The sequence below is a fragment of the Capsicum annuum genome, chromosome 2 (assembly GCF_002878395.1).
Source record: "Capsicum annuum cultivar UCD-10X-F1 chromosome 2, UCD10Xv1.1, whole genome shotgun sequence".
NCBI lineage: Eukaryota > Viridiplantae > Streptophyta > Magnoliopsida > Solanales > Solanaceae > Capsicum > Capsicum annuum.
The window spans coordinates 17,577,661-17,589,931 of NC_061112.1; the positions used below are offsets into that span (position 1 = coordinate 17,577,661).

A 12,271-nucleotide genomic window follows, 5' to 3' on the forward strand; every position below is an offset into this window, starting at 1 on the left:
ATGCTATTAAGCTGAGTAATCATATGATTTTGCATGGTTGCGATCTGTGCCTATAATGCAGTGAATTGATCTACATCTAATACCCCTGCAACCTTTTGAGGAGTACTCCTCGAGACTGCATGCCAGTTAGGGTTCCCTTGTGAAATCCGATTCAATAGTGTGTATAATTCTTCATATGTCTTCTTAAGAGCCTATCCACTTGCTGCTGAATCCAAGAGAATCTTGTTGTTTGGCTCCAATCCTTTTATGAAAGTATGCACAAGAACATCATTTGATTGATGATGGTAAGGGAAATTTTTGAGTATAACCTTAAATATCGCCCAAGCTTGGTAGATATTCTCTCTATCTTTCTATCTAAAACTTAAGATTTCACTCCTCAAGCGTGCCGTCTTCCCTAATGGAATAAATTGAACAAGAAACTTCTGAGCTAGATTTTCTCATATATTGATGGAGAGTGGTGGTTTAGCATGTAACCACTTTTTTGCTTTCCCCATTAGAGAGAAAGGAAAGAGTGTCAACCTAACATAATCAGGATTCACCCACTTAGGAATGCATGTATCACCGATTTCCAAGAAGTCTATATATGCTGTTGTGGATCTTCGTGTGAAAGGCCCTTAAATTCCCCCACTGAATTTAGCAATTGCACCATATTCTGCTTTAATTCAAATTGACTTCCTAGTTTGGGCCTTAGAATACTGCTCGTCACATGGTTTGTGAGTGTGATTGCCACCTAATTAATAGGTCTAGAAGCTTGTTGAGTAGGAATAAAGAAATGATAGGAGGTGGAACATTCCCGACATTTGGATCAATCGGTTCATTTTGTTGTTCAACCATTCTTCACCTTTGTTGAAACATTTTCTCTAATTTTGCAAAAGGCTCTACTAGTTCTTTATCTCTTGCCAATCCTGGATTCAGCTAAATCTACAAAAATTCAGCCACTAAAATCAATTTTTTCACACCTAAACTTAGTATCAAAACCAAGAATTTAGCAATTAACTAATTATATTAGTCCCCAGCAATGACTCTAAAAACTTTTTGTGACTCAGACTCACACGCAAGTGCATATGGTCATTCAAGTAACATAGTGATTTAGACAATCAGATATAGTTCCCACGAGGACTAAACAACTAAAAATTTAACCAACTTTTAGTTTCAGACAAAAAGTATTAGGTGTTGAATAGTATCAAGATAATTTTGAAATAGAGAATAAAAATATAAATTAATAAACAAGAAATAAAATTTTATGACTAGAGTAAAGCAAGCAATAGTTGTAAATAGTAATGATAAGAATTCCAGGGTTGAGGCTTCTCAAACGATCATACAAATCTCTATTCTTATAGTAGTCTAATTGGTTATCGGGTTATTGGTTCCTAAGGTTTAGGCAACAGTCTTGATCTCCCAACCTAAAATCTTTTATCTATTGAATATTGCAGCTAAAAATCCCGTGAGATACAATAATTCTTCTAGATTCATCAATTAATCTTCTAGCAATATAATCAAACAAGGCTTCTAGGTATATCCCTATCCTAGATGCTAATTCAAACCCCTTATTTTATAAAAGTATAAGAACCTTGCTCCTTAATTTCTTCGTTCTAATCTACGATTCTTCTCTCAGATTCACATAGAAATATAATTTTTTTTAATGGCGTCCAAGCATTAAAATAGTAAGCTTCAGAAATTAAGAACAACCCAAGTGATAATCCAAAAAGAAAATACTATCAAGAATATCAAAGAGTAATTATGTTCTTGACCTCAACCCCAGAATAAGGGTATTTAGACACTCATGTTTGAATTAAACCTCCAAATCAAGTAATTAATCATACTCAAAATTAGTCTTGAAGTGAAGAAGTTCAAAAGAAATAATAAGAACCCTAAAAGAAGAATTCTATGCTTTTCCGCCGCTGCGATGCTTGTAAAAAAGTGTCTGGAATTGTGATCACATGTTCCATTTATACTTGGGAAAGTTTTTCCAGATGTGAAGCCTTGATGCGATGTGCCGATAATCGCATAAACAAAGCCAATGCATCGCGTCAACATCGCGTTGATACACTGGAATTTACCTTTAAAAATCATAATAAGTCATGGTCTTCATTACACGATGCGATGCATTGACATCGCATCGTGCCACTGAAATTTGCTCCTAAAAATTTAGCTAAGTGTCAAAACTTTAAGAATCAATGCGACGCATTGACATCGTGTCGATGCACTAGAAGTTGCAGAAGAATAATTTTCTAAGGTACAGAAAATGAGGTAAACTATGCCTTAGGTGTCATCCTAGAATTAGGGATGCCTAGATTGAGGTTGTGGTTATTAATTGTTGAACACACCTATTAGGTATTCGAAAGAATCAATAGGTGAAAGTTTGGTTTTTTATTGAGAGACTAGCATCAAAATCTATAACCAAGCCTACCCATACTTGAATTACTAAATCGATGTTGATGACTAACTCCCACATGTCACTCCCTTAGTATGCATAATCCCAAGATCCGTGCATAATTGTCAAAACTCAAATTATTTGTAGCCCCGAATTTATACTTGAAAATCCCAAAAAGAAATATTAGTGTAGGAAACTATCTCCCCCATTTTATCTTTTTTTTACAATTCGTTTGAATTTAACTTGTATCTATTATTTTAGATAAATTTGTTCGCCCCTGACATTGTTTCTCGTGGATTCGACTCCTATTCTAAAGTTTGGTAAATATGTGGATGACGACTACTTTGCACTTAAATTAATGTGTAAGTTGAGCGTTATTAGAGTTATGAAGATATGGGGGAACACAACCCTAATGCTTCTCTTTTTTTTATTATAAATCTAACAAAATCAACAACTATTACTATCAAAATCATATTTACAAAACACTTTGTTTTGGAGAGCGTTATTGATTGCATAGACAATATCTTGATTAGGATTTAGATCTATTTCTTGTGGGATTGACCCCAACTTAGTTGGTTCTATATTTGATCAATAACCGCTTTATACTTTGTTCAAAGGTGTAACTTGAGCGCATCAATTTTGGCATCATTTTTAGGGTATATGATTAGGGAGTTGATTGATTGTGTTTGTCGAGCTATTGGTTTTGTTTCTTGATTTACTTTTCTACTATTTCTAGGGTACATACCAATGTATGAACAATATGCAGCACAAAGGCAATCCCTTGATTCCACTTGATATGGAACTTGAGAGAACTCTCAAAGCTAATAAAAGGATAATGAATGAAGGAGTTCATAATCAAGGAGATCAAACAAGGGAGTTGATGATGCAGGAATACTAAATCAGCCAGGACATCAGCCTGGGCTTTAGAAAACTACAGAGAAAACTACTACTCATTTGATGGTTGAGGCCAATGCTACGTAAGAAACTGCAAGGTGAGCAGCTCAGGGAAAAAGGGCTAGATAAGTTGATGTTGACCATCTAGCCACACTTGGTAACAAAGAAAGATAGGGAATGTATAGGGGGTATCAACCTCTATAACAATATCTTTCCTATTATGATAATGCAAAGACCATTACAATATTGAAGAAGTTGACTAAGATTTTCTAGAGCTGGTTGAAATAGGTACTTTCCTTCTATCAAAATTGACTCTAAGCACTAAGTTTCACATCACTAGTGCTTTGATACAACTATTGAACTTGATGGAGGTATTCATGGGCCTTCTACTACCTGATGTAAATATGCACATGATAAACCTTGTAGGGATTTACAATTCTTTTAATCTATTTGGAGTAAGTCAAGATGTGATTAGATTATGATTATTTTCTTTCTCTCTAATCAAGGGTTCTATATTATGGTTAATAGAGCTGCCAAATAGATCCATTACTACTTGGAATGAGTTAAGGAATCAGTTCTAGGATAGATTTTTCCCACCTTTTAGGAGGTTTCAATTTAAAGATGAGATATATAACTTTAGGTAGCTGCATTTGGAGGTGTTATATGAGGACTGGTTGAGGTTTAAGAATAAGCTATAGAATATCCCTAACTACAAAATATCGAGACATAATTTACTTAAAATCTTATATAGAGCTTTGAATTCCAACATGAAGGCTATATCAAACACTTATTGGTGAGGAATTCATGAGATTACATTGTGATCAGGCTTTTGAGATTCTAAATTGAATCACTAAAACCAATTAGGGCTGACATACTCGAGATGCAGACGTGCTCGTAGGCACTTGTATGATTAGCATGTCTATAGAGTAAAAAGAACTAGATGAATTAGTTGCTTAAGAGGTGTCATAATTGAGAACAGAGCATAGCTTGTTCAATAAGTAGTTTGCAATAATGGTAGAAAAAAGGTGAATATGATTAGTTTCTAACGTAAGGCACTAGTCATGATGATTTAGATTCTAAGGAGGAGGATAAGTAAGACAATCAGGTGGTGAGTTTCGAGCCAATGATGAAGGGTCTAATTAAGACAACTACAACCTTAGCCAAGATAATCAAGGTTAAAACTATTATGAAGATAACAACTACAATAGGTTTGGGTATCGATATAGGAGTAGGGATCGAGATGGTTATTGGGTAAGAAAGGATGACTAAAATGATAAAAATGGCCTTTATGTTTATACAAGTTTAAGAACCTTAATGATTGAAGACATGCTTGTAGAAGTTGTGAAAAGGGAAGAGAAAATGAAAGACTATCTTAAGAAAATTAGGGCAGATATTTTGTGAATAAGTCAGAAGGCTAAATCACATACTATTGCTATTAAAAAAATTGAGCAGCAATTTGGCCAAATTTCCACCACACTTAATCAATATCAACAAGGTACACTTCTAGTAAGCACCATCCAAAAACCCAAGAATAATGATCATTTCTTGTCTATTACTACAATGATTTAAAAGATAACCATTGAGCCACCTATGCCTGTGGTTGTTGAGAATGAGGTAGAAATGGTAATTGTCGATGATAAAAAAGATTGAACCTAAAAATTTGGTTATTAATGAGAATGCACCTAAAAAGCCTCTAGTTGATGAAAAAGAGGCTAAGGAGACCAAAAAAAAAGGAAAAGGATGTCACAAAAGCATTGATTCCCATCCTACGACCTCTCTTTCTTTTCTACAAAGACTAAAAAGGAAAGTTGAAGAGGGAAAGTATCAAAAGTTCAAATCCATATTAAAAGAGTTGTATGTCAATATCTCTCTTATTTAGGATTTTGAACAAATAATGGGTTACATAATGTTTTTGAAAGAGTTGGTAACAACTTATGAATAATGTGCACCATTGAAATAGTTTCCCCTTCTTTGGTTGAGAAAAAGGAATATTCTAGAGCTTTCGCGATTCCATTCAAAATTAGGTCTTTTGCAAAAGATATATGTGATTTAGGTGTTAGCACTAATTTGATGCTGCAATAGTATATAGCTAATTGAGGTTGAGGTCTCCCCAAAAGACTTTGATGAGATTTCTAATGGTAGATTGTACTATGAAGAAGCCCATGGAAGTCTACGATGATGTTTTAGTGAAGATGGCATCCTTTATTTTTGTTTGATTTCATCATCCTTAACTGAAAGGTTGACTTGGAGGTTCCCATTATTTTGGAAAGACTATTTTTTGCGACTGGATGTGCATTGGTTGATATAGAGTCTGAGTAGATAAAATTTAGACTGAATAATAAACATGTAATCTTCAATGTATACTAATCCATGAAGCATCCAAAAGATATGCTAGTGGTTTCTATGATTGATACAATTAATGAGGATGCATTGGTAGCTCCTATTAAGTAGAGTCTTGTAGTTTAAGCACTTGCAGAAGTGATTATAATTTTGTAGGGTGATGATATTGAGAGTTAAGATAAAATGGTGAGTACACTAGATAGTAGGAGTTCATATAATTTTGCACCAAAGAAATTAGATCTTGAATTAAAGAATAAAGTGACCCTACTAGCTAGGCCCTCTATTGAGGAGCACATAACTTTAAAACACAAGGCTTTTCCATCCCATCTTCATTATGCATTTTTGGGAACCAACAATATTTTTTGGTTATTATTGCAATTAATTTAGTAGATTGGCAAGTTAAGGCTTTGGTGTCGGTGTTGTAGAGATTCAAAAGGGATTATTATGGTCTATTCCATACATTAGTGCACGTGATAGACAAGTAATTTAGTGACTCAAATAATTGGATATCGAACCCTTAGGGACTACTTGATTAGAAATTCACTTAATTTTAGTTCCAAAAATAATATATTCAAGTGTTGAGTATTAAGATGGTTGTACCAGTTTAAAGAATAATTAACAAATAAATAAATAACACAAGTGTATTAATAGAAACGTAAGGAAAGTTGTAAAAAATATGAGGGTGTCAGACCCGAACTGAGATCCTGGCCGCAATGAGCATCTCAAACCATGAAGGCCCGAGTGCCCTTTTCTATCTAGAAATCATGTACACCATTCATAAACTGCAAAGAAATGCATAGAAGAACATAACAAAATGGAATCATAGTCGTTCTCTATTTCAAATGATAAATATATATTCTAGTTCATAAATATTCAAGAACTTCTAGCACTAGTCTATGAAATCTATGACAATACGAAAACAACATCAATTTGAAAATTGGGACAAGGATCCCATTCGGACCATGAACTAAAATCAAATGACATTATTCCATAAACATGGCCTTCCAAAATAAGGGAGGATCACCAACTGCAAATTTCTGACAAATCAATGTACTTCTTAGTGGGACCCCGAGACTGAGCCCCAGATCCTGAAATTTATGGGGTCAATATGATTGTACTGGTATGTGAAATAATCTAAAATAGCATTTTTATTACACAACATAGATGAGAGAATTTTTCTTAACATTACACATAATATAAGTAAAATCCATGGGCATAATTTACAGTTTCAAAATACTTTCTTGTAATCATGATTCAACACTTTGTGTTACTCCTGAGATAGATGGTACACCCTACATTTCTAGTACATATGGTCTATATGGATCCTCCATTCACTTATCGGTCAAGCCCTCAAATATAATTTTGCCGCAAGGATTGGGGTCCTAATCACTATTCTAGTATACCAGTGCCTCAAGGGCAAGTATACATTGGTCGTAGCTAATCATATCACCCGAATCAGCCAAACTTAGTTCCCAACAATGAGCCCTTACACTTAAGTGCCTTCTTCGGGTAACCATCTACCTCTATTTAGGATAAATTTTAGTTTTTGAAACATCAAGCTTCATGTACAAAATCATTCAATGCTTAATATGTTAAGGGAATATCATCACAGGGTGTCGTCATACCCAGACTTGTAAGTCATTCGTATCATATCCATTGCATAGCCTATATCATTCAAAACATACAATTACCGTATTTTTGCACGACATTAAACATGCGGTGGTCATGTCAATTATTCAATCATATGTAATCCTTCTCTTTTAATGCAAAGAATATTGTTATAGTTAGAAAACTCTCTCTAATCATATCGTAAACCATTCCAAACATCATGATGTTAAGGATCTTACTTTCAAACCTTAGTACATGTATTTGAATCATTCATAATACAAATAGATACTATGTTTTGTAACAAGAGAGGGAATTCATTGTTCATGCTCTCAATTAAACTTTTCAAAACTGTAAACGTATATACATAAGGGGCTATAATTTGATTTCCTTGAAAAAAATTTCAATACAATATATATATATACTTTCATCAAAACAATTTCTTGACATGCTTTTTGAATCAATATTCAAACCCTTAGTTTGCAACATGATTATAAACCCTTACACTTGATAAAATGATAAAATCTATGCCCATGGAGTTTAAGGATAGTCCCACATACCTTATGTTGTTTTTTTTGAAGATTGGAACCCTAATATTGAATCTTTTCTTGAAATCTTGAACTTAGAGGATGAATTCTTGATCTTTGGGAAAGAGTTAGGGTTTAATTCTTGAGAGAAATTGAGTGCTTTAGGTATATAATGCCCTAATGATGAGTTAATAACCATTATCATGATTCAGGGATATGGGGAAAATATGATACTACCCTTTGAAATTTAAATCCGCAACTAAAACCCATTTTGGGACCTCACCGTAACGCACTAAGTGGCCCATCGCTATTAGCTTCATGATGCGGTGCAGTCGTGGTGACCCACTATTTTTGAAACCCAAACACATCCCAAACCTCATCCAAAAATCCAAAACTTTATCAAGACATACTTTACACACCTAAACATGAATAACTAAAAAATCTACGTGTCAGGATCGGGAAGATCAATTTAAAAATCATTGAAGTTAAGGGCTCAAAAATATGACTAAGTTTCTTATCACTTTGAAAATTTTAGGTTGTAAGTTCTCTATGCATGCTACTAAGTGTAGTATTAAGTCGAGAATACTACGGGGTGTTACATTATCCCTCCTTAGGATTATTCATCCCTCAATAATGACTCGGGAAATAAATAAGTACGATCTCCAACACACTAAGGAAAAAAATAAAAGTATATGGTTTGTACCTTCAATATTGTCATCCATGGTTTCAAAGAGTGTCGGATACCTTGTACGCATGTCCTCCTCCAACTCCTAAGTAGCTCCCTCAACTTTTTAATTCTTCCACAACACCTTAACCGAATCTATGTCCTCACTTCTCAACCTTTGAACTTGGAGATTTGATATAGGTGTAAAAAGTACAAGATCTTTCTCAAAGGACTAGTCTCGGGTTTACAAAGTGGTTGAATGGTTTTTGAACCAATTTCAAAGTCTTGCCTCAAGTTCAAGAGAGAAGAAGGGTCCATGCATTCTAAAGCTGCCCCTTGCCTTCTTATTAAGGGCATCATGGCCTTTTGAAGCCTTTTTTTTTACACTCCATAGGATCCCCCATCATTAAGGGAGTTTTGGTATTTGATTGTAATAATTATAAATAGACAATTAATCTTTTATTTTTCATTAGTTGTTGAATGATATTGAAGAACATTTTCATCTCTTAAGAGAGAGTACTTTAGTGTAGGTCTTGGAAAAGTATGTGTAGTGTAAGACTTGGAAAATTCATTGTAACTAGGGTTAAACTAAGTATGGATTCACTTGAGTTGACAATCTAGCTTAGAAATGTTGGTGCTTTGGGGAGGTTTGAGTCCCTTTTGTTTCAACGTAAGAGTGTGGTGTTTCGATTACAAGCTTTGGTGGGTTTTGGTGGTTGATACACACCTTGGTTCCTTTTGCTATTGTAGTTTTTATTTCTCACTATCTATCTTTCATTTATGCAAGTGTTTGTGTTTTTTCTCTCTTAAATCCGTTTTTGTTGCTTCTAGTGACATTGTTTCTACTTTATCTCTTTTCTTTTAGGTTTAATTTCGATTTCTTAGATTATTCTTATATCATTTGGTATCAAGAGCCATGTTTTAGGGTTGTTTCTACAACTCTTAAGTCTTGGATTATTGTTGCCTAAAGGAAAATCTTCACAAAAAGAGTGTAGAAAATTGAAAATCTCACAAAAAAAATTGTTAACCCATTTTTGTGTTTGGGAAGAATTTTAGATCTAAGATCTACTTTATTTTTATGTACTTTGTGAGTTTCTAGTGCTAGATCCTTTCTCACAAGCACTAATAGAGTCTAGATCTAAGTTTTGAGCAAGAACCAGGTTGTTTTGAGCATTCCACCATTGTTGAAATTATGTTTGAAGCTTCTAGAGGTGGAATCTCGTGTAGTTTGTAGTGCTTGTGAAGTTTTATTGTTGATTTTGTGTTTATTGTACTTTGATTGGCAAAGGGAACCTAGATCTAAAAGAAAATTTCAATTTGGAGGTCATTTGCGTTGTGGTAAAACTTAGTCATGTCACGCCCCGAAAAATGGGTCCCGAAGCGTCACACGGTGCTTTAGGCTACGAGTATCCCCAAGCTAATCCTTTGAGCCATTTTCATTCAGTTTAACACGAATCAATGGGGTTTCCATAAATAACCCACAAATATCAACAGTGTAATCACCATCTAAGAATAAAAGAATTTCATAAAGATAACAAAATACGACTTATTAGTCAACTCCCAACATCCATACTAGTCTAACAAGCCTTTAAGAAAATCAATAAAACCAGCGAGCCATTGAGACATGCCTCAACTGACTCATACTCAGTTATCAAATGTAAACAATTCTGTGAAACCAACATCAGACATCGCTTCCTCGGAACATGAGGACTCACCACAACAGAGAATGTAGAACAGCGTGCCCGAAGAATCAATGTCAAACCTGGAACTGAGCACCTAAACCTATATTCCAAGAAAATGCAGCCCACATCCAAAGATGTGGGTCAGTACCATGGAAAGGAACCGAGTATATGGGGGTGTATGCAGTTTTATAAACATCATAATCATAAATATTTGTAAGAAATATGCAGGATGTATGAAAGACTCACATAGCTCGAAAAAATCATCATAATCATGAGAGGATGAAATAAGTACAATAACACATGTGAGTCAACATATAATTTGTCAATCACTTTCAGTTCATCAAGAATATGAATTGTCATAATGTCTATATTATTTAAATCTTTCGAAAGAATAACTTTCACAATCCCACTTTCAAATCACTTCACCATTCACCATAGACAAAAGAAAACACACACACACTGGGAGATCCTATAACCGACATAAATCATGTGAGCTACATGAGTCCAACGTACAACCCACGTTGGGGAGAGCCGTCCTATCCTTGTCATCGGAGTAGGACTATTGATATCAAATCCACACAAACTAGTGATCACCATATAAATCAACCTCAGGCTCACTCCTACGAGGGCACATAGTTCTAGGGAAGTAGGGTCGCTTTATACCTCCCACTCGGTGCTAAAGATTTCTCCCGGACTTAGCTCAGATCATTTCAAAGACAATCCACAATAAAACAATTTCAGTAATATAGAAATATACATCGGGAGCCATCATGCTTCTCATCTATCAAAATCAACCACGTAGTGTATTTCTTTCACACTCGAGTTCAAAACAACTCCATTAAGACCAAAAGGTCAAATCATTCAAAATATCTCAAATATTCAACATCAACGTGCTTATAACACACACTTTCTCAAAAAAACACAATTTCCAATGGGAATTCATGATCCTAATATCAAAATCATGATAAATATCGTTCAAGATTCATGCTTTATATCTCCACACATATAAATTCATATTTCAAAATCATAAACATCAAGATTTCATAATAATCATCATAAGATATGGGTTCATACTTCAAATCCGTAAAAATCAAATAAAAATCATGCCTTTGTAAAGAAAATTACTTTTGACCACAAGAACAAAAGAGAGTTCTTGTTGAAAAACCCCACATACTTTGAATGATGAACTTTAGATCGATACTTGATTTTGAGATGTTAATCATGCCTTTAAATGATGGTTCTAGGAGTTCTTGAACTAGTAACTCGGAATCTTGAATAAACTTGCAAAATTAATGGTGAACTTTGGAGGTTCTTGAAGTTCTTGAACTAGGAACTTGGAATCTTGAATAAATTTGCAGAAATAATGGTGAACTTTGGAGGTTCTTGAAGTTAGATGTAGGAGCTTAGGGTTTTTTTTTTAGGGAATTTGATGAAATATAACATATAATGCTTCTAATAGGCTTTAATATAGGGTTTGGACGGATTTTGGGTAACGCGAAATGACCAAAACGCCCCTAAAAATCAAATAATTCTCAAATCTGTCCTTTGATGGACTGTTTTGATAGTCTGAAGTAGATTAACCATAACGTTTTGCTCCGATATTCAAATTGGATGAAACTGATTTCATTAGAAATAGGACTCTCATATCTTTCCATTGATACATAGTATCTCACCCAGATCATTGTGTAAGAGGAGTTATGATCGTTTAAAGTTGACTCAAAAATTAACTTTTGGTAGGCTGAAGTAGATCGACCATAACCTTTTGTTCCGATAGAAAAATTGGATAAAACTAATTTTATTAGAAAGAGGACTCATAGAGCTTTCCGTTGATATATAGTAAATCACCTATATCATTATGTACAAGGAGTTATGATTGTTTAAAGTTGGAGAAAAATACGCCAGGCTTCAGTACTTTTTCCTGCACGTTTTACTGTTACTACTATTCACGGTTCCATCGAAATGTTCATAACTCGTCGCTCGGGTGTTCATTTTGGATGATCCACATATCGTTGGAAATCTTATTCGATACTCTAAGCAATGGTGGGTCATAATCTAAGAAATTCCTCACAGAAAAATTTATAATTCATTCTAGAAGATAGAACCCAACACGTTTACGCACAAAATTTCAATGAAAAATTTTCCGGGGTATTACATCATCCCCCCTTGGAAACATTCATCCTCGAAC

At 34.4% G+C, this 12,271-nt stretch overlaps 1 non-coding gene across 1 annotated transcript; it reads left to right on the top strand.

The window, feature by feature from the left end:
• The first annotated feature begins 276 nt into the window (after nucleotides 1-276).
• Nucleotides 277-383, top strand: LOC124896383. Its single transcript, XR_007052745.1, has one exon. It is a non-coding gene; the product is annotated as a small nucleolar RNA R71 (small nucleolar RNA).
• Nucleotides 384-12,271: the final 11,888 nt, after the last annotated feature.